The following is a 22,871-nucleotide window of genomic DNA, read 5'->3' on the forward strand; positions in this document are numbered from 1 at the left end:
AGTATTGGACACACAAAAAACGATGGTAAACGATTTATGTTTATCTGTTTTGACACCCTTCGAGATATACTTATGAATACCTCCTTGGCGCAGTGGTGAGCGGTGGGAGGTCGCAATTACAATACCCGGCGGAGGCGATTTTTTTTTTTTTATATATCGAGGAGGAAAATCCTCATGGATACCAGTAAATAACATGACTTCACCAATAATTATAAAGTGACCAGCGGACTAAACCCCCTCCCCTCGACTATACTTTCCGTTACTACACTAAGTATTCCATCAGAAAGGCAGCTGTTTAATTCAGGCTTCGACGTTCTCTGCCTGTCCCATTCGTCATATTCCTGAGTTGTCATAATGAGCTTTACCAATTGAGCAACTTTGCCCCATTCATCCTTATTCGTAAGCATTCTGGGTATAAAGTTTGTAGGCGTTAAATTGCCTTTCATTTCCTAAAGTCATATTTCAGGTATTTTATAAATAAATAAATAAACTACGACAATACACACATCGCCATCTAGCCCCAAAGTAAGCGTAGCTTGTTATGGGTACTAAGGAGACTGATGAATATTTTTATGAATAAAATACATAAATACTTATAATATACATATAAACACCCAGACACTGAAAAACATTCATGCTCATCACACAACAATTTCGCAGTTGTGGGAATGGAACCCACTTACTTCAAGAACTTAGTTATGTAAAAGTTAGAAGTGTGTGCTGGTATTTGAACTCGGCCCCCCGACAGTGAAGTCAAGGTCCTACCCACTGGGCTATCACCGCTTAAGGTTAAGGTTCTCGTAGTGAAATAAAAATAAATCTAATCTTAACTATGCGTAACCAACTAATCATATCCAAACCAAATACATAATTAAAAGATTAAAAAAAAACGATTACCTACTGGCTATAACTAACAATCATTCGGTGAAATTGTAGTCAAGTCCGTTTCGGTCATTCGTGAGCCGTTGTGAAAGTCCAAATTACTCAATAACGAGTAACAATTAAACTGCAATACAACCGAATGTCTCTGATAAATGATCGGTATTAATGTGAGCTGAAAAACTCGTCTACTTGCCATCGTACGAGAGTGTAAGGATACGATCCTTACAATCTGACAAAGTACTGGACCACTTGGGCTTCATGCTAAACTTGACTTATAGTAATCTTTACTAATATAATATCTGTCTATATTTGTTATAATAAGGAATATTAAAATTTTCATATATTTATGAAAACAAACTCGTTTCTTCGTATTTCCTAAGGCGAAGAAACGGGTTTGATAAGATCTCCTTTGCACGCCCCATTTTCTATTCTGTTTATTCTGTATTTTAGATTTTTACTAAAATGTTTGTGTGCAATAAAGTTTTCAATCAAACAAACAAACAAATCTAAGTATATAAAAGAGAAAGTGTGTGGATATGTTCCGTATAGGCTCCGAAACGGCTGGACCGATTTCAATGAAACTTTCAAGAATTCTCCGGATTGACCTGGCGAGTAATCCTGTAAAGTTTGGTGACGATCGGAGCACTCCTATTTTTGAACTGTCAAACTGTCAAAGCTTTTATTTACTATGATGATATTCTATTGTAGGTCGTACATGGGTGTAGATAATGATCTTCACCCGCTCGAGAAGAGAATAGAAGAGAATGAATACGGAGAGAAATAAATGATTTAATATATTATGAGACTTCAATTAAAAATTTAATGACGTAAGTTCATTGTTTAAATCTAGCCCAGCGAAGCGGGCTGGGTACGCTAGTTATTCATAAAAGATTTTTTTTAATAAATGAAGGATCAAGAACATGGCTTATCTGATGGTAAATGGAAAACCATTGCCTTTAAATAGAACAAGAGTTCGCAGGTGCTGCGAGGAACACGTTCTGCAAAGTGCCGCCCTGTATTCATCAACCTTAGGCGTTAAGCCGCCTGTTCCTTTAATTGCACCGCACACAACAAATATACAGAACGAATTCAGCCACATTCACGTAACAAACCACAGATAAAGGTAAACGTCATAAACTTATATTTATAGATAGACTAGGTACTTATGATGCCGCAGACAATTATTATTATCTAAAAGAGACCGTGCTCGTCTTCTCGCTCTCTCTGCTAAGGAGTCCGGCTACTGGCTACATGCTCTCCCTTCAACTAACCTGGGCACTATCGGCCGCACCACACCACTCTGTCGGTGGTATCTTGATAGCAGTTTCATTTTTGTGAAACTTTTGGAGTAGAGACTTTGGGACCGTGGGGGTTTCGAAGACGTTTTAGATTTTATTTAGTTTAACATAGTTTATTTTAGGTTATATTTATAAAACAAATGTGAAAGAAAGAAATAATGATTATCATAAAAATAAACATTTTACTGTATTATAACTATCTGATTTTGTCTACTCCTAGACGTGTACTCGGTGGTATAATCGTAGTAATTAGCAAAAGATACGTACGCCATACAGCCATACGTGCCGGCACGCCATTTTTATTGACAATAATTAATAATAAACCTCCGTGCGATTACAACTCGAATTAATGATAATTGGTACAGCATTTGGGATTTATTAGCGAAAATACTAGAAATAGCCGAAGAAGTCGTAGTTTTATTATGGCCACACATGTTTGTAAAGTTTCGATTGAATGAGAGGCGACCAAAGGTTTGTTATTGATGCTAATTTTATGGTTTTAGGGTTCCGTTACCAAATGGTAGCCGATGGGGGGCAGAGTCTGAACTGAGAACTTTCAGAGTTATGTGTGTTTTAAGCAAATAAATATACCTCTCTTTAAAGGTGAAGTAATGCCTGAAAGTTTTCCATAATGTTCTCAAGGGTGAGGTCCACCTATCCGCGCTTTGCTGGCGTGGTGGGCTACGGCCTACACCCTTCTTTTTCTGAGAGGAGACTCGTGCCCTGTAGTGGGTCGGTAATGGGTTAAAAATGATAATGGTGAAACAATGAGTGTTAAGGGCCCGATTGCCAATATTTCGTTTTGACTGCGTCTTTCACAGGAAGCTACGGATTCAGTCCTAATAGGTATAAGCTATTTACACAGATTAAACCAGAGAACTGCTGCGCGTTTTGCAAACTTTTCCAACAAGTTGAAAACTTGTCATCTTCATCCAAACGATAAGTTATGAAAATTAAGCTTAATTTGCAATACTCCGCGAAAAGCAGGAGAATCTGTATGGTGGAATTTATAATTTCTTCAATCCTAATACTCCACACCAAACAGATCTTCAGCAATGTACCCTCTACGCACGTTTCGCTCCGAAACCGGAGCATCCTCCGGAGATGTTGACTTTACAATTATTCATTGTAAAGTCTTATAATATATCATGGATTTCCGCAAAGTAACCCTGCTACTATCTAATATTTAAACGATGAGTCGCTATGACAGTTGTCAACTCATTACATATTTGTATGGGGATAAAAGATGGTGGCCAACTAGCAACTGTTGGTGTTAGAGAATCGGGCAGCTGGTGGACTGTTGAGCACACAACGAGAAACAGTTGCGTACAAGGTTCTGCAAGGGTAGGCAGAAAGCAGAAAGATGGCGTAAAATGTAAAAATCATCCTATTATTCTTGGAAAAAATTAGAGATGGCAGTGCTTTAATGCGTGCATGAAGAGCACTGGACACAAGGGATTGAGGATCCTGAATATCTCTAAAAGACGTCTATATCCATATTAAAGTAGTAAACGTCCCTTAGTTGAGACGACAAAGACAGCAATCAGTACAACGACGACGGTCACGACGTCTACAACGACTACAACTTCCACGACAAGATGATCACACAATCACTTTTGCAGTAATGTGGTTTTGCGGCTTCAAGTAATTTTATATTGAATTGCCATGTCTTATAGTCTCAGGTGTCTTCAACCTTTTTTACATGATTTGTCTTTGTATGTAAAACCGCAAGATTGTCTTGTATTCTTGTCTATGTTTAGCCACAATGCTACAATAACTATTATTTTTATCTTATACAAAGTTACAAAATTTTATGATTGCTTTGTTTTACAACCTTATTGTAGACACAAATTGTTAAGAAAAATAGCTCTCTATGCCAATTCTTTATATTTTGTGGTTACAGTTCAGGATTTATGCTATTTTCCTCCCAACTATTTAGTAGGTACCTATTTACTGTAGATTCTAGCAGAAGTTATAAAATATTAGTGTTTAAAAAACCAGCTACCCTCGTGACTTATAGCCGTATCTAAAAACTCATCGAATAAGTAAAGAAAAAAATAGAATAAGAATCGATTTTGTGAAAAAACAAAAACACACTTGTGAGTTCATTAAACTTAATCGCAGGGTGTTAATTCAATGCCGTCTCCTTTTTTGGCGCCCTTAAACCGCTCGCTACGCTCGGGGGTGTCCCTAAAATACCTTGTTTCGGTTAGAATTTTTCCACTAACATTTGACCTGCTTTACCAATCTATTATTGACTAACAGATAAACTAATGTGAACTTATAACACCCGTCTTATTTTCGTGTATTTTAAATACATTTCCTAACTTTATCTTTAGGAAAAATAAGTTAATTCTAATTACAAATCAGATAAAAATAGATAAAATGAATCAATTTCAAGGACCTCACGTAACAACACAAGTAAAGAATTATCGAAGCTATGAGTAAAAAATGTATGAAGAAAGGAATTGCGTCAGAAAGACGTTTTTACCGGTATTCAGTTGTTTGCCAAGGTTTCTTGGCAATAGGATTCTTTAGGTTTAACATTTTATTTGCTTAGAATAAATACTTATCATATTCTCAATTCATTACAATTTTTTTTAATTCCACTACAAAATGACGGCCGACTGGCGTAGTGGGCAGCGACCCTGCTTTCTGAGTCTAAGGCCGTGGGTCCGATTTCCACAACTGGTAAATGTTTGTGTGATGAGCATGAATATTTTTCAGTGTCTGGGTGTTTATATGTATATTCTAAGTATTTATGTACTCGTATATTATTCAAAAAAATATTCATCAGTCATCTTAGTACCCATAACACAAGCTACGCTTACTTTGTGGCTAGATGGCGATGTGTTTATTATCGTATTCTTTTTATTTATTATTATTTTTTTATTTATTTAAAAAAATAGTACAAGTTAGTCCTTGACTGCAATCTCACCTGCTGGTGAAATAATGATGCAGTCTTAAAGAATAACGGGCTAATCTGTTATCGGTATGGCAGTTAAACCGATACCTCTAAATAGGTTCGCGTATCGGAACGCCAAATCGCTTAGCGACATGTCTTTGTCTGTAGAGTAAGTAGTCACGGACGAAGCTTCTCACCAGACCAGAACACGAAATTCAGAAACTATAAATACCCAACTAGCCCCTGCGGGTGACCTAACCTGGGACCTTATACATAAAACCACGGCGCTAGCCACTGCGCCAGGGACCTCGGTTTACAACCGATCTTTAGATAAGTACAGTTAGCTGGTATCTTGAAGAAGGAAAGGAAGACAATTTTTCTTTCCTTCCTTTACTTCACTGATGGCGCAACGGTGAGCCTTGTAAATTTAAGCAGGAGGTACAAGGGTTCGATTACCGACAGGGGCAATTCGGGAATTTATAATGATTAATTTTTTCTGGTCTGGTCTGGTATGGTGGGAGGCTTTGGCCGTGGCTAGTTACCACCCGACAACCGACAAAGTTACCGACAAAGACGTATCGCTTAGCGATTAAGTGTTCCGGTGGGATGTCGCGTAAAAACCCATTAGGCGTATTACTACCATACGTCCTAACAGGTTAGCCCGTTCTTAGACTGCATCATCACTTACAACCAGGCGAGATTGTAGTCAAGGGCTAATTTGTAGAGGAATAAAAAAAAAAACTTAAATTGTGGGTAGGTATGCTTATGGAGGTATTTCAAAACGGCTAAAAATAATGGGCGCCACGCTTAAACACACATTGAAATACAAGACGCGTGTGAGTTCGTAAAATTGGTGTTCTCTTTTTACGTTCCCGAACTTGATTTAGTAGTTTTTCTCTTTTTTTAATACATTGGCGTTTCTGAACGCTTCATTTTAAATTTAGAGTGCAAATGTTTTTAATTTATCGAAAGATAATACGTGGATATACTTACTATAAAGTAAACAACATTTTATCATGAAAGTACCTTTTGATATATTGCCGTGGTATATAATGGTTCTAAATCGGTCGTATATAAATTCATAAATCGTAGTTGAGGTTTTTTTTTTCTTTGGTCTATTTTTTAACGATCGAGGGTTTTTTTTTTTTTTTTATATATATGGAGGAGGAAAATCCTCATGGATACCACTAACTGGCATGCGCGACTTCACCTATAATTATGAAGTGACCTGCGGACTAAAAACCTCCTTCATCCTCCACTGTACTTTCCGGTATTACACTAAGTATTCCATCAGAAAGGCAGCTGTTTAATTCAGGCTTCGGTGTTCTGCCTATCCCATTCGTCATCTTCTCGAGTTTTCATAATGAGCTTTACCAATTTAGCAACTTTTTCCCATTCATCCTTATTCGCAAGCATTCTGGGTATAAAGTTTTTAGGCGTTAACTTGCTTCCTTTTCCTAAAGTCATATTTCTTTCTCGTTCAAACATACGGCACTCAAAGATGGCATGCTGTGGAGTATCATTTTCGCCACAATAGGGGCACTCGTCACTTATGGCTTTACCTATGGTATGCAGGTACGTGTTGAAGACACCATGCCCACTCAAAACCTGTGTTAGCCATCTGTCTACTTCTCCATGTTTGCGTTCCATCCACTCTTTAAGGTTCGGTATAAGTTCCCTGGTCCATGCTCCTTTTCCACGGCTTCTCCATTCTGCCTCCCATTCTATCAACGTTCTTCTTCTTTCCTCTTCAGGTGTATTTTTGTCTTTTCTGTATCTTCTGGTACGTTCCAAAGCCAGTCGCTCTATGGGTATTAGTCCAGCTATTACCTGCACGGCTTCTAAAGAGATAGTTCTATAGGCACCACATATTCTTATGGCAAGCAGCCTCTGAATTCTTGTCAGCATTTTTTTATACTTATCCATCTTTAATGTGTTTACCCATATTGGTGCACCATATAACATAACAGAGTGGGCCACTGATGCCAGTAATTTTCTCTTACTCGCACGTGGTCCACCTCGCCGAGGCATCAGCCGGCCCAACGCTGCAGTTAGGCGTTCTGCCTTGCCCGACACCTCTTTAATAAAATTTATTGAACTTCAGACATCTGTCAAACCATATACCCAGGTACTTTAGTTTTTCTCCAGGTCTAACTTCTACGCCGTCTACTAGAAATGAGATTGGGCCATACCTTTTTTTTCCGCTAAGCATAATGGCTTCAGTCTTTTCGGGTCGAACGATCGAGGGTTAGTATCCAATCATTAAAACATTTCCGTTAATAACAAAAATTATGACATCAAACGCTAAGCTCTAACTAAGCTAACTATAGCTATCTATAGCTTTAAGAACATTATAATAACTAGAAATTCCCTATTCTTTAATTACTCTTTTGGCGCTAACCAAAAAACATGAATTTTGGATTAAGCCACTTCAATTGTAAAAGGTGCGTTGTTATGTGAAAAAAAAAAACTTCACGTTAGGCTCCCCGCACAGAGTTAATATGATTTCAGAATAAAATAAAATATTTTATTTGTTCAAATAGGCACATAATTATATAGGATTATAATTAAAAAATAGAATTAAAATTACTTCAAACAAATAAATATTCCTATAATATCAAAGAATAGTTTAATGAAATTTATGATTTTTGAGATTATACGCGTAGGTAAAGAAATTCTTTTCCTTTGAAGTTTTTAAAGAAAATTTCTTATTTTTGATCACTTTTGATGCGTTGATTACATACAAAATCTGTGCATAGCAGTGAGTAGTGATGGCGATAGCTACATTCGATAACTTAAAACTAAGGCTACGAGGGTTCCAAACGCGCTCTGGTCTAAAAAGAATGCCACAACAAACTTAGCCGGGTGTTCTTTTTGTTATTACCGTCTCACATTGTCATTTGAAAATATTTAAGAAGCAACCTTGTTAGAGCAATTGCACACCCAAGCTTTTTTATCGTTCAGTAATCAAGAATATTGTTGATAATATTTACCAGTGTGCGAGAGAGAGCCTTAAGGTAACGTCATGAAAACCCACAAAATTCCGATAACCACGTTACAACGAAAAAAACAAAAACAGAAAACATTTTTTTTTTTTTAATTCTTTATTTATTCGGGACTTTTCTTAACAATAAGAATGTCAGCCCCATCGAACCCTTTACGAAAATTGATACTTCCTTTCTCTTATCTTAACTTAAAATCTAATAGCATTCTGGCTACCTCTGAATAAGATGCCGCTAGGATACTTTGCCAAATCATCATAAATATTTATTTTAAATTTACATACTAATTGTTCCCTCATTGGTCTATTCCGAACACACTTCCCCAACAAATGCAAGACATCTTCGTCTATATTACAAATTTCACACTTAGGTGAACTGACCCTTTTCATAAGATATCCAAATTTGTTTAGATAGAACATGTCCAGCACGCAGTCTCAATGCCATCACAACTTGTTGGCGCTTCAATCTTACCACGCAGAACCACGGGACACGAGGAAAACATTCTTAAAAGTACAAAATATCAACTTGAAATTCGACGCTAATCGCTCTTATCGAGGCTTCATCGAGGCTTTGTAGGAATAAGTTTATTCTTTAAGGCAATAATGGCCGTACCGAAACTTGTCCGGACTTGCGTGCCTTAGCTTTTTTGCATCTCAAACCGGTCCTAGGTAATAAAACGGCAGTTCTCTAGACTTCGAGTCGATCTCTCTGACATAGGGTTGCCACCTGGGTCGATTATTTTTTGTTGCGAAATTCCTGACCGCAAAATGACCGACGTCCTATCATGTATGACATTCAGATCGTTACTATAATTAAATCATATAATATATATACAAGCTGACCCGCGCAACTTCGTCTGCATCAAATATAATTAAAACAATTTTTAGCATTTCTTTACCCGTCGTAACGTCTAAACGATAGGTCCAATTTGAATAATTTAAAGAGGAATTTGCAGGTACATAATCAATTTTAACTATAAAACCATTTTTTTTTTTGGATAAAGATTTGATAGGAACGTCACCATCTTAAGATTGTACCCGTGTTTTGATTGACAAATTATAACAAAAAGCGGGTGCCTCAACAGTCAGACATTTAGCCTCCCGGACTTTTTTTAAGTAATAATGATTATAACTTAAAAAACGTCTTTATTAAGGTTGCCTGGCAGAGATCGCTATTAAGCGATAAGGCCGCCTTTTGTATTACTACTTCTTTCGATATGTTTCTGTTTTTGTTATATTTTAAATATGTTAATGTTGTGGTATACAAATAAAGAGTTTAATAAATGATTACTTTAAACATGTCCATCGATCCATACATACATAAATAACAACGCGTAGTCCGAGCAATCGTTTATTTCAAAACGGCTAGTTACACACAATTCGTTTTAAGATTAACATTCATTATCAAATTACCCACATATTTATATATAGTATATATATACTACATTATCGCCCCCTTTTTGTAAATAAATCTTATATATATAAATAGCTACTACATTCGCTTATCTTAACAACTAACTAGTTACTTATTTTATCATAGCCAAAACAAACTGGTGACCGTCGGTCACGTTTATTCGGAACGGTTGACGTTACAATACTGGGCAAAACGGGGCCTACTTGAAATAAATTAATTTAGAATTTGAATTCGAATTTTTATCACAAGAGAATAAACGGTTTCCACGGGCTTTGCAAGAAACCGTAATAAACGCGGACGTCGTACGCGGGCAACCGCTATATTTTTACGGTTATTCATTACGGTTGGCAACCCTGCACTGTAATGAGTTTTTTTAATCCCTCTTACAGTACAGGTACTAGGTACTTAGTTTTTTTATCGCCTTACATTATCCGTATTCATGAATGGGGAATTCTGTCTTCTATCCTACAGTAAATATTGTACGAGAAATGCACAAACGATCGTAGTGTCAGGCTGTTTGTCATCCTCAATCTATTGAAGGCCCACTGCACAACCAGCATGGCCAGGAGACATTTTTATCCCCGGGTAAAGGAAAAAATGGTATCATCGTCCACAGTTTTATCAACTCCCCGAGCAGTAACTCACGTGTGGAAATAATGTACAAATAATAAAGAAAAAAAGCGGTGATAGCTTCGGTTAGTAAGGCTTCGGCTTTCCTTTCGTGGAGACCGAGTTTGAGTCCCGGCACGCAACACTTACTTTTCGGAGTTATGTGCGTTTTTAATTTAAGCAATTTAAATATCACTTGTTTTAAACGGTGAAGGAAAACATCGTGAGGAAACCTGCATGCCTGAGAGTTCTCCATAATGTTCATCGGCGTGTGAAGTAGACTTCCAATCTTCACTGGGCCAGCGAAGTCGGCCTAAACCCTTCTCATTCTAAGAGGTGACGCGTGCCCCGTTGTGGGCCGGTAAAAGATTGATGATGATAAATAAAGAGAGAAACCCCATATTCATATCATAAAGCGTTTAATCTTCAGTAGGTATAATATTTTTTAGTATCTCTAATTGCAGCATAACACGTTATAAACTCAAACATCAAACTATCTGAACTTATAGTTATCTCTAATTTTAAACAGATAATTTCTGTCGGTACTCCTCTGTACCTCTTTTATCCCGCTATTAAATATGACCTTCCTTTTTGATCTCTATTATATAACAGATAATTTCTGTCTGTACTCCTCTGTACCTCTTTTATCCCGCTATTAAATATGACCTTCCTTTTTGATCTCTATTATTTAATAGATAATTTCTGTCGGTACTCCTCTGTACCTCTTTTATCCCGCTATTTAATATGACCATCGTTTTTGATCTGGGTTCAAGTTATTTTGAATTTTCACTCCAACTTATACCGACCACAGATAAAAGCATAATTTAATCAGTCTGAACGAAGATAAAACCTTTTTTTTAACCAATTGACACACAATGGTAGATTAGCTAACAGTCATTATAAACGTGGGTAAACTTCCCCGATTCCCTGTTTAGGCAGGCGGCCATGTAAATTTTATCCCTTGTCATGGGATATAATTTTTTATCGGCTGTTGCACTCCCGCTGTAAGCTGGGCACAGGTTTCTTCTCTCATAGGTGGAGGGGAATTAAAGCATTGACCCACACAGCTGCTGCAATACTGGTTAGTGGGCTTAAACGATTACTATTACAACATGTCCCGAGATAAAAACTGGGTCAAACAGCTTAAAGTTTTTTCCGAGGCACATGGGTTGTCAATGCCATTTTCCAAAAACCAGGCCGATACTGAAAATGTCTGTACAACAAAACCAAGTAACCAGAGAATCGGACCCAGACCTCGTGATCCCAAGCATGCTAAAGACTAGACCTACGGGGTTAAGGGAACGAAGCTAGTTTAGTAAAGGGATTATCCGAAAATAGATGTGTTTTTAAGGGTTTAATTAAAATTGGAGGTCACATTAAAGATACCACCAAGAGCCCACCAACCCGAAGCCTTTCTAGCAATGGGACGTTAATAGACTGCGGATGATTAAAAATACTTAAGTTTCGTGGTTACCGAGCTTATGTGTGAATATAATGTATTTGTACATCATTTTGAAATAAGATCATTTAGACTAGGAAAAAAAATTTTAGAAGTTATGCAATATACTATTACAGACTCAAATATTATCTCATAGAACGTGATTTTTCATTTTAGCTGGAAAACACGTCTCAACTATCAATGTAACTTTTCTATGTAGATATCTATATTTTTTTAGTTTTAATATTTTCGGAGTCACTTGCGTTTTAAGCATCTCGACTTTGAAGACCTCCGGGGCGCAAATGTGAGCACTGTGAATTTAAGTAGGGGGTCCCAGGTTGGATTCACGGCAGGGGAAATTTGGTCTGGTCTGGAGGCTTTGGCCGTGGCTAGTAACAACCTTAACGACAAATAGGTGCCGCTTAGTGATTTAGTGTTCTGGTGCGATGTCGCGTAAAAACCGGTACTTAACAGGTACTGGTCGCCAGGTGAGATTGCAGTCAAGGGCTAACTTGTAGTGGAATAAAAAAAGAAAAGAAAAGAAAAAAAAAACAATTAAATATCACTTGTTACAACGTTGAAGGAAAACACCGCGAGGAATCCTGCATGCCTAAGAGTTCTCCAAATTGGTCTCAAGGGCGTCTACCCATCAACGCTTGGCCAGCGTTGTGGACTACGGCCTACTCCCTTCTCAGAATGCATTCCAAGGCTTAAAATATAGTAGGAATAAAGAAGCAATCTCTCTCTCTCTCTGGTAGTTCCTTCATCACTGAAGATCGTGGTCCTGGTGAGATCTCAACATCGCGTTGGTAAACTGTCTCCATCGGCTTCTGTTGGAGGCCATTTTGGCGATTTGATAGAAGCGGTCGGAATTTGATTTTTTCAACTGGTCTGCCCATCTTGTTGGGGACCGGCCTCTAGGTCTTTTGCCTTCGGTGTTGCCCGCAAAGAAGCGATCTAACGTACCAAGAAATTATTTCTTAAAAATATGAAGTGTAAGTTAATTAAGTGTGAGGTAAGTTTTTAATTGTAAATTACTTAAACAAGAACATTCCTAATTCGCGGTCAAATTTTGGGTGACCCCATGTAAATATAAAAAAAAATACGAGTCACGTTTAGTATATTTACAAGTTAACAAAATAAAATCAACATACGAGTACGACTTACGTTTTGGCATGTTAAGTTACTTAGCATAAATCAAACGGGTAAACAGGTAGGAAGGAAAAAGAGTCTGAGGTCATAATTGTTTTCTTTGGAAGTGAGATACTGGTATTTCCCGGATCGGTAGGTTATTTACTTTTTAACCGACTTCTTTCAAAAAGGAGCAGATTATCAGTACTGGTGTTTTTTATGTAAGTAAGTTCGGACACAATTCTGTCATTTATAGGGAGACTTGAAAAATACCTTTTTCTGTTTAATATAGATCTGATGACGAGTTTCTGTAATTTTTTTATGGAACTCTTATTAAAATGACAGCACACCAATCGCGCATAAATATGCATTATATTGTAACTAGCTTCTGCCCGTGACTAAGTCTGCGTGGATTTCAGAATTGGGTCTAAAGCTCCGATCGTTAACAATTTTTAATCTTACCACGGGAACTATTTGAGAGATCGGTATAGAAAGAACATGTATGTCCTTTTAATAGAATAGGTGACATGGATACTTAATTTCAAAGCTGTCTGCCCGCGGCTAACTCGTAAACAATTTTAAATTTTCCTCGGGAACTTCTTTAGGAATCGGGATAAAAGGTAGCCTTTGTTCTTTTCCACGTCAAAGACTACATGCATGCCAAATTTCATCCAAATCCGTTCTGCCGTTTTTGCGTGAATGAGTTACTATCAACCAACCTTTAACATTTTTAATATTGTATATTAGTAGGATTATAACCTTAAATACATTTCATACAACATCAATAAATCGTTAATTAAATGCAATAATAAATAATCAATCCAAATTTCAAATGGAACCATAAAGCTACCAAACGTTAATAAGAAATCTAAACAGTCGATACGTGGAACGTGAGTTTGAATGATTTATTCCTAGAATATGTTTCAATGTAGGTAACAGACCTATTCTAAATTGATCTTTATTCTTTAGCCTGCAAGGCCCGTTTTAGTTTAGTTAGCTACATAGTATAGGGCTGTCACCATAGACTTGTTTATTTTTTCTTAATGATTATAGATTTGGTATTCTTAAGGTTAATATTTAACAGATACTTAATTGAACTTTAAGATGTTGGCGTGTACTAATTCCACTTCACTTTAATAAAGATTTATTGCGTTTTCCGACAGTTAGTGTAGTAGAATTTTGTACGTAATTTTAACTAAGTGGTTAGGAGCATATTTAGGTAAAATCTGATTCAGTAGTATAAATGTATAGTATAGTAAAAGCTCTAGATTTTAAATACCCAAGAGTGGGATTCTGAACTGCATCTTTATTATTATCGACATCGGATTCATCATCATCATCATCATCATCATCATCATCATCATCATCAGCCTATCAATGTTAGTGCATAGACAATCATCCCTCATCAAAGAGGTAGTTTGAGAACATGGACCCACATTTATGCATGTTGGGGATTTTAGCGATTATCATCTAATAATAACTCACTGTTTAAGAGGTAAGTACTCTGTGGCACGGAAGTGAAAAATTACAATATGAAAAATAAAATATTACCTGGCACTAAAAATTCTAAACAAATAAACTCAATACCTAACGGTGATTGCTCCAATCGAGTTGGCGAACTCAGGACTTTATGATCTGTAGTCGAATATGCAAGACCAATGAATGAGGGATCTTCCCAAGTCGATAAGAAATTATTATTGGCAGCCCTAATTGCGTACCTATTTCTAGATACACCAGTTCGCGGAAAGGCGTTTGGTTGGTGGGTATTAAGGAGTACGCTTGGCAATCCGTCGCAAGCGAAATCACAAGCGACGTAAGCGATTTTAAGTGTATGCCCAAATACCTACATCATTACCTCATTGTCCATACATTATTAAGCAAAATTCATAACATTGGGTTTAATTCCTCACTGCTATAAAGTTAATTTATTATTCTAATTATTAATTATTTTGTGAATTGTATTGAGCAAAATTTAGAAGTGATATTTATCGTAACGCAAGCCCGGCTTTTCGACTTCTATATTTCCAATGGCAATTTAGGTACTCTTTACGCACGTTTCGCTCCGATACCGGAGCATCCTCAGGAGATGTTGACCTTAAAATGAAAAGAATATACAAGTATATTACATAATAGTTATATCATGGAATACTGTATGGAAAGTCATGGAAAGTAACGCCTGCTTCTGTCCAATACTATCAAGTAGGTAATCTGCTTGGTTCGTCAATTATTAAGACTAAATTTTTTTTTAGTAAAGATTCTATACACTTCGGTCAAATCGCAGGGACTGATTGTGCGTGTGTACGGCAGTTTTGGATCGCTAAGATCTGCTTGCAATCGATCCCTGCGTAATTCTTATCAATAGCACAGTAAATGTATATAAAAGTAGTATAAAGGGGGTAAGGCCGTAGCCGGACTCCACACACCTTTGAGAACATTAAGGAGAACTCCCAGGCATGCCAGTTTCCTCAGATTGTTTTCCTTCATCGTTGAAGCAAGTAATATTTATTTGCTTTAAACGCACATAACTTATAGAAGTACGTTAACAATAATTCATTCATCTTCACAATTATTCATTGTAATTGTAACATTAAAAACCTTATAAATTACTCATTATATATTTTGAATATCAAATTTAACTTGATATTCATAATATATCATGGATTTCCGCAAAGTAACGCCTGTTTCAATCCAATACTTCTCCCACGGCGGCACGGAGTGCGGCAGAAGTTAGCATGGTGGGTAGTACCCTCAGGAGTCTGTGATTTAACTGGTCCCACACCCTTCAGACTGAAAGCCAGCTATGCTACTTAGCGGCAGAAGTAAGCATGATGGATAGTACCTACTTCCCCTAACGAGCTCGGTCGGCTCCGTAACGATAAGTTCTACTACTGCTGGCATTACTGGAAAATTCCTGAAGATTTGCTGGAAAGTTCCGTTTCAAATTAAGGACCACATGACCCGTAGTCAAACGTGCTAAGAACTAGACCAACGAGGCAGTCGCCGTGTAATGCGTACGAGTGGCAACATGTATCGGTGTCCACCGCGAAGGTTCTGCGGTCGCATGGCAAGTCAACGTTATCAATAGCCCGCTCCCGCTTTTTTTTTTATATGTATATAGACGAGCGCTTGCTTGCAATCACACCTGATGGTGGTGATGATCCGATGATGCAGCCTAAGGTGGAGCGCGCTTATCAAGAAGACATTCCGATTCGCCGATACAATCACTGATAAAATTGAAAATGGTAAAATTAAAAAAAAAAAAAAAATATGTAGACCTTATCACAGGCACTTATGAAGCGTTCATACATTTAACATGTAACACTAATGTTAGATATGGAGAAATCGTGTGCTGAGTAGCAGGGATCATTCTTAAGATCTGGCTTGTGTTATGATGTCAGGATAAATAGGTTGCTGAATAGCTAGTTTTCTTTAAAACTGACATTTGTTATGATTACATAATAAAATGGTGGCTAAGTAGCTAGGGTTATACTTTAAATCTGTCCTCTGTTACTATTACAGGTTAAAGAGTTGCCGAGTAGCTGGAATAATTCTATAGAACTAAGATTTGTTGTGATTACAGGATAAATCGGTAACTGTGTAGCTGTTTTTATTCGCCACAACTCTGTTGCCGAGTAGCTGGAGTTATTCTTAAGAAATGTCGTTTTATGATTACAGGATAAATCGGCCGCTGAGTAGCTGGTTTCATTCTAAAGAACTCGGTTACTGAGTGCTGGGATTAATCTTTAGAATTATCATGTTTTATGATTACAGGATAAATCGGTAACTCAGTAGCTGGTTTTATTCGCCACAACTCTGTTGCCGAGTAGCTGAAATTATTATTTAGAACTGTCATGTTTTATGATTACAGGATAAATCGGTCGCTGAGTAGCTGGTTTTTTTCGCTAGAACCCTTTTGATTAGTAGCTGGGATTATTCTATAGAACTCGGTTACTGAGTGCAGGGATTATTCTTTAAAACGGACGTTTGTTATGATTACAGGATAAATATGTTGTTATGTAGCTGGGATTGTTCTTTAGAACTGTCATGTTTTATGATTACAGGATAAATCGGTCGCTGAGTAGCTGGTTTTACTCGTTCAAACTCGGTTGCTGAGTTTAGGGATTATTCTTTAAAACATGTTTGTTATGATTAAAGGATAAATAGGTTGCTATGTAGCTGGGATTATTCTTTAGAACTGTATTGAAGGTAACTCAACATGACCTTATGTACATGCTCCATGCTAATGAAAGTAAAACACCATTTACATACAGGTGCCCGCAAGGTTGCAGCGTCAATGTCAATTAACTGCCTATTTTCTATTCAGCCGGAACTCTGGCCTTTACCACTGCGGCTCCATTACCTTTACTTGAAAACCAGTTTCCAAATGCCGAATAAGTTGGGCAATATGATTTTCAAATGCTAAACTCAGTATCATGCTTAAGGTATATACTATACTAATATATCTATACAACTAAATATTATTCAATCGTTTGCTATGCTCTTTTATTTGCCAGTCGGGTTACTGCACCTGGCCTTTGATCTTTTAGCGTTCATTTTGCAGTGTAACTCAGGGTGGTCCTAGAATGTTTTTCAAATAGTTTTAATTTGATTTAGTCCATTACACATTACATTTTGACGGCCGATTGGCGCAGTTTGCAGCAACCCTGCTTTCTGAGCCCAGGGCCGTGGGTTCGATTCCCACTACTGGAAAATGTTTGTGTGATGAGCATGAATGTTTGTCAGTGTCTGGGTGTTTATATGTATGCTCTAAGTATTTATGTATATTATAAATAAAAATATTCATCAGTCGTCTTAGTACCCATAACACAAGCTACGCTTACTTTGGGGCTAGATGGGGGTGTGTATATTGTCGTAGTATATTTATTTATATAAAAAAATGTTTAAAGGATTGTGTATATCATAATTTCGGACATTTAAAATAGTAAAGTTTATTTTCCATTACCAAGCTATCGTAGTTGAACAATATACGAGTAGGTATATAAAGATTGACAAGTAGCAGGTTTTCTACTGGATGGATGGATTGACTACGAGGATTGAATACTAAGAACTCTTATAATAAATTGACGGCCGTGGATTCGATGCCCGCAGCTGGAAAATGTTTGTGTGATGAACATGAATGTTTTTCAGTGTCTGGGCGTTTATCTGTGTTTTATGAGTATTAATGTATATTATTTATAGAAATGTTCATCAGTCATCTTATTACCAATAACACAAGCTACGCTTACTTTGGGGCTAGGTGACGGTGTGTGTATTGTCGAAATATATTTATTTATTTATCTTATAGCGTTACAGTAATTTTAAAAAGTGGGTAAACAATTAAACTTTGGATAACTATCATTTGATTTATGCTAGATATTTTAACAAACGTGCTGATAATTATTGTTATTTAATTAATAAATAGTTTTGAAGAAACTCAGAAAGCAGGGTCGCTGCCCACTGCGCCAATCGGCCGTCAATATGCTGTGAAGGGAGGTTTTTCATCTAAAAAAGCAGGTAGCTACCTCAGGAACAATATTGTACCTACGATTAAAGAGCTGGTAAAAGCGACCGCCGACATTGAATTCTTGCGTCGTAGAATAAATCAACTGTCTAGACTACTGGCTTGCAATAACAGCACTACGTTTTTTCACGTCTCCGACGCGCAAATATCGAAACATTTGTCGCGTGGGAAAACGTAAAAATATAACGCTAACGTAAACTTGACCCACTCTATTTACGTACTGTCCTATATTTTATTTGCGTAAATTCGTAATCGTAGTATATTATAGTAAGTCTTAGTGCAAGTAAAGATCATTTCGAAGCGTTCCAGATCTGGGTATAGAAACGTATGCTAAGGATATCTTGGACAGTCCGTGTACGGAATTGAACGGTGCTGCAGAAATGGGTATGGTTCCAGATAGCGTTACCAGGCGTCCGGATAAGTCGGACATAGTTAGGCTTTTGAATTGCGTGTCCGGCCAAAAAAAACCGTGTCCGGCTATTGTTGAGCTTTTTAAGATGATAAATGTTTATAGATGATATTTTTTGACTGATTAATAGTAAAGTACTTAGACTGAGTTTGCATTCGATTTTTTTTTATATTTCATACGAAGGGTATCCAGGCAAATTTACTCAAACGTCCGGCTTTTTTACCCAAATGTTCAGCCTAACTAGCTGATCTGCCCGGCTAATAGGTTTGGCGACCTGGCAGTGGCGTTTACTTCAAACATGCGCAAAAGCTCTGCCTACCCTAATTTTTTTTTCATATAACATATATATAGTGAGAGGATTTTTCTACTTCACACCATTATCTTGCTTTATATGCCTACCCTAGTCGAAACAACTGTGCACGCCACTGCGACCTGGCAACCCTAGTTCCAGAGGTACTCATGACAATAATTAAAAGAAGAAAATTAGAATATTTTGTGATGCGGAACACCAAAAAGTATGAACTTCTTCAACTTATCATAGGGTAAAGTGGTAGGCAGAAGAATGCCTGGCCTCAGAAGAATATAATGGCTCGAAAACCTACGACAATGGTTTGGAAAGAGCACCAAGGCATTATTTAGAACAGCGGAGTCCAAAGTAGAGATAGCCAACGATTGCCAACGGAAGTGAGAAGAGAGAATTGAGTGTATCTCTAAGTACCTACTCTTTTTTTTCTTCTTCCTGGGGACTGGTGCCGAATCTTTCGAAACAAATCATACAACGAACAGGTCTGAAAGTAGTAGGACTGTTACACGTTATCCCTTACAAACTACTATCTCCCCGGCGCATTGGTGAGTGTGAGGTCCCAGGTTCGATCCTTGGCAGGTGCAATTACGGAATTTATAATTTATATCTCTGGTCTGGTCTGGTCTGGTGGGGACTTCGACCGTGGATAGTTACCACCCTATCGACAAAGACGTGCTGCATATCTATTTAGTGTTCCCGTACGATGTCGCGTAGAAACCGATTACCTATTATGGGTGTAATACCATACCCTTGACAGATAAAACTGTATCATTACTCATCAGCAGGTGAGATTGCAGTAAAGGGCTAAACTTGTAGTGCAATAATAAATAAATATAGTATGGCAATACACACACCGCCATTTAGCCCCAAACTAAGCGTAGCTTGTGTTATGGGCACTAAGATGACAGATGAATATTTTTTTATGAATAATATACATAAATAATTTACATATAAACACTCACAAACTGAAAAACAATCATGTTAATCACAGAAACATTTTCCAGCTGTCGGAATCGAACCCACGGCCTTGCACTCAGAAAGCAGGGTAGCTGCCCACTGCGCCTATCGGCCGTCGAAATATAAAAAAGGAGAGCACCGTTTTTATACATGTCAATTTAGTTTCGCTTAGAGATTTACTTATTGCACTAGTAGGTACCTAGATAGTTCCTCTCCTCGGGCATAATTTGAAGCAACGACCATTCGGATTTCATGTCCCTCCCGAAATCAATGAGCTATTGAGGATTCTCCGTTCAGTAAAGTAAAATTTATGTTCCATGGCCGAGCACCGGATATTGGAAAAGCATTTGGTATAATATTATGGGTACCTTTAGGAATGTATTTTTTATTACAGTGATTTCCATCAGCTTTCTAATCAACACATTTTGAATATTTCTATTCCAATGGAAATGATAATACTACATGCCTACCCATTGATATCACATCTCGTCGAATCCTGGACCCGGGATCCTAAGGTTAACATTGAAACTAGGTAAGTAACTACTAGACCAACGAGGTTAGGTTAAAAATGTGTATTTTATAACTATGTATGTATATTATTCATAAATATTTTCCTCTGTCTTCTTAGTACCCATAACACAAGCTACGCTTACTTTGGGGCTAGATGGCGATGTGTGTATTGTCGTAGTATATTTATTTATTTATTTAAAAATCATCAGGAAGGTATAATGTTCTATGCCCAACAATGAAGATTTAAAAAAACACCTACTATTTAACAAATGTCTAAGCTCAATTAAATTATCAATTCTAAAACTATCCTGTTATACAAATAACAAAAAAGAAAACAAAGGGATGGAATTATTTTCGTTTTTTCAATTTAGTTTAGTTTCGAGATTAGTGTCCGAAAAATCAAAAACCACTCCACTTAATAGTGTTTCTCGAACCCTCGACACTTGACAGTAATTATTTTACCTCTGGTGTTTCAAACGTTTACCATAAAATGGGGAAAATGGGAAAGTTTGTGAGCTAGCAACATTGCGCGAGTGTGAAGTGAGACGTGCGAAGGGCATTTTCACTGTTTTTTGGACACAATGCACTGCATGCATTAATGGATGAATGAGGGTTCTATACGTTCTTAATTCTTTGGGTTCTACCATTAAACGCGTATTGTGGCTTATTCATAACAGCTTATATATATATATACTAGCGTACCCCAGCGCCATCTGTCGGGCTGATTTGTGAATCTAAACCATCCAGGGTGCCACCCAAACGCATACAAAAAAAAACATTCAAATCGGTCCAGCCGTTTAGGAGGAGTTCAGTGACATACACACGCACACAAGAAATATATATATAAAGATGTATTATATAAAAATAATAAGGAAGGTAGCTTTTTCGAACCATATTACCTACCCATGTTAATAATATTATTAACCATGGTACCTAGGTAGTCTGGGTATTTTTTGGTACGCATTTCTCTGAATAGTGACGCAACAAAATAAAGAAGAAAGTAGCCAAATTTTGCAATTTTGAACCTTCTGAATAAAAAGATAAAATTATTTGTTTTATCAATAGGTTAACATCCTTAGGTTACAAAGCCTTTAGCCTGTAAAGTACAAATTTTGGGAATTGTGATTAAATTAGAATAATATCATAGATTATAGGTTTAAAATTAATAACGGGAGCGACCTAATCAAAAAGTGATAAAGCCCCTAGCCCCCATACATAATAATAAAGATCTACGATTTACATTAGGTTTTAATTAACGATACGTTACGTTAGAAAGCTATGATCAGGTCTAGGTTGGAGCACGCTTGCCTAGAAAAAGCTTATTCACTCTTGCCTTGAAAGAACTCAAGTTATACGTACCTAACTACTAGTAGGTAGGAATGATCTTGAAAAAAATATTAAAACGTAACTATAGTTAGTTACCATTCTAACTGAAGGATGTTAAAAGCTGAAGCTAACTAGGTACCTGTACAATAGTCTGATATAAAACCTATTAATAATAATAATATAAAATAAGGAAATAATCTAAAAGGCTTTTTGTCATTATGATACATTATTACCTACAGTTAACGCGGGCAAAGGCCTAAACCAGAGATCATTTCAATATATTTCAGCAGTCATTGGCACTTAGGTAGTACTTGGGTACAAAAAATAGTAAAATATAGTATAATAGTTTGAACAGGTGAATCAATTTGACGTCAACAACCTTGCTAAGTATAAATTAATGAAGTACCTACAAGATGCGGGTGGATTGTTTAGCATCGACTATACTTTGAGATAGATACCATCAACTTCAGGTATGATAAAATATTCTGTTTACAAGCAAGCACAATGTCATTATAACACATAATTGCAGTCTAATCAAACAAAATAATCTTTATCAAAGCCTAATCAACCACAAAGCGATAAGAAAAACCACCTACCGTGAAAATCCCAACGAATAGGTTTTTTTTTCACTTCGCAAAAATTCCAATAAAGCACAAGTATTTCAATATTTTATTATCACACGTAAAAACTGTTATTTGTACACAACACAGACACACTCATCCGTTCGAAATTACTTTCACGAATAATCTTTGAAAATTGTTTATAACAAATTTTCACGAAAGTTATCACGCGAATTTGAAATGCAACACGACACAACCGCCCCACACGACGGTCTTTCGTGGACTGACGCGCGCGGGAAAGAGAAAGGTCAAATCAAACTCCATTGAATGGAAAGGAATAAATGGTAAGTGTGAAGGAGACGGAGATATGTATGAAGTTAGTGAAGTAAGTGTACGGGGAATTGACCACATGGCACGCATTTTGTTTTATGCCCAATGATTGCACAAATTGTTGGCGCGTTTTTATTAAGAGCCACGTGTTTCAATAATGTTGTTAAATAGCTAAAGAACTTCAGAAAGACTTGGGTGGAGTGTTTTTTTTTGTTTTTAGAAGCACCTTTCGATACTTAACGGTTTTAAAGGACTGCCTTCAAACAAAACAAATCG

The 22,871-nt window shown here is 37.0% G+C and overlaps 1 protein-coding gene across 1 annotated transcript in view; it reads right to left on the reverse strand.

Annotated features, from left to right (window-relative positions):
* The window catches only part of LOC120630843, a 224,764-nt gene extending 202,235 nt beyond the window's left edge, over positions 1 to 22,529 (reverse strand). Inside the window, exon 1 of the mRNA XM_039900141.1 lies at positions 22,302 to 22,529. The gene's annotated coding sequence lies outside the window, so the exon portion shown is untranslated. The remainder of the gene's footprint in view (positions 1 to 22,301) is intronic.
* Between the last annotated feature and the right edge of the window lie 342 nt (positions 22,530 to 22,871).

Source organism: Pararge aegeria, chromosome 17 (assembly GCF_905163445.1).
Source record: "Pararge aegeria chromosome 17, ilParAegt1.1, whole genome shotgun sequence".
NCBI classification, from domain to species: Eukaryota; Metazoa; Arthropoda; class Insecta; order Lepidoptera; family Nymphalidae; genus Pararge; species Pararge aegeria.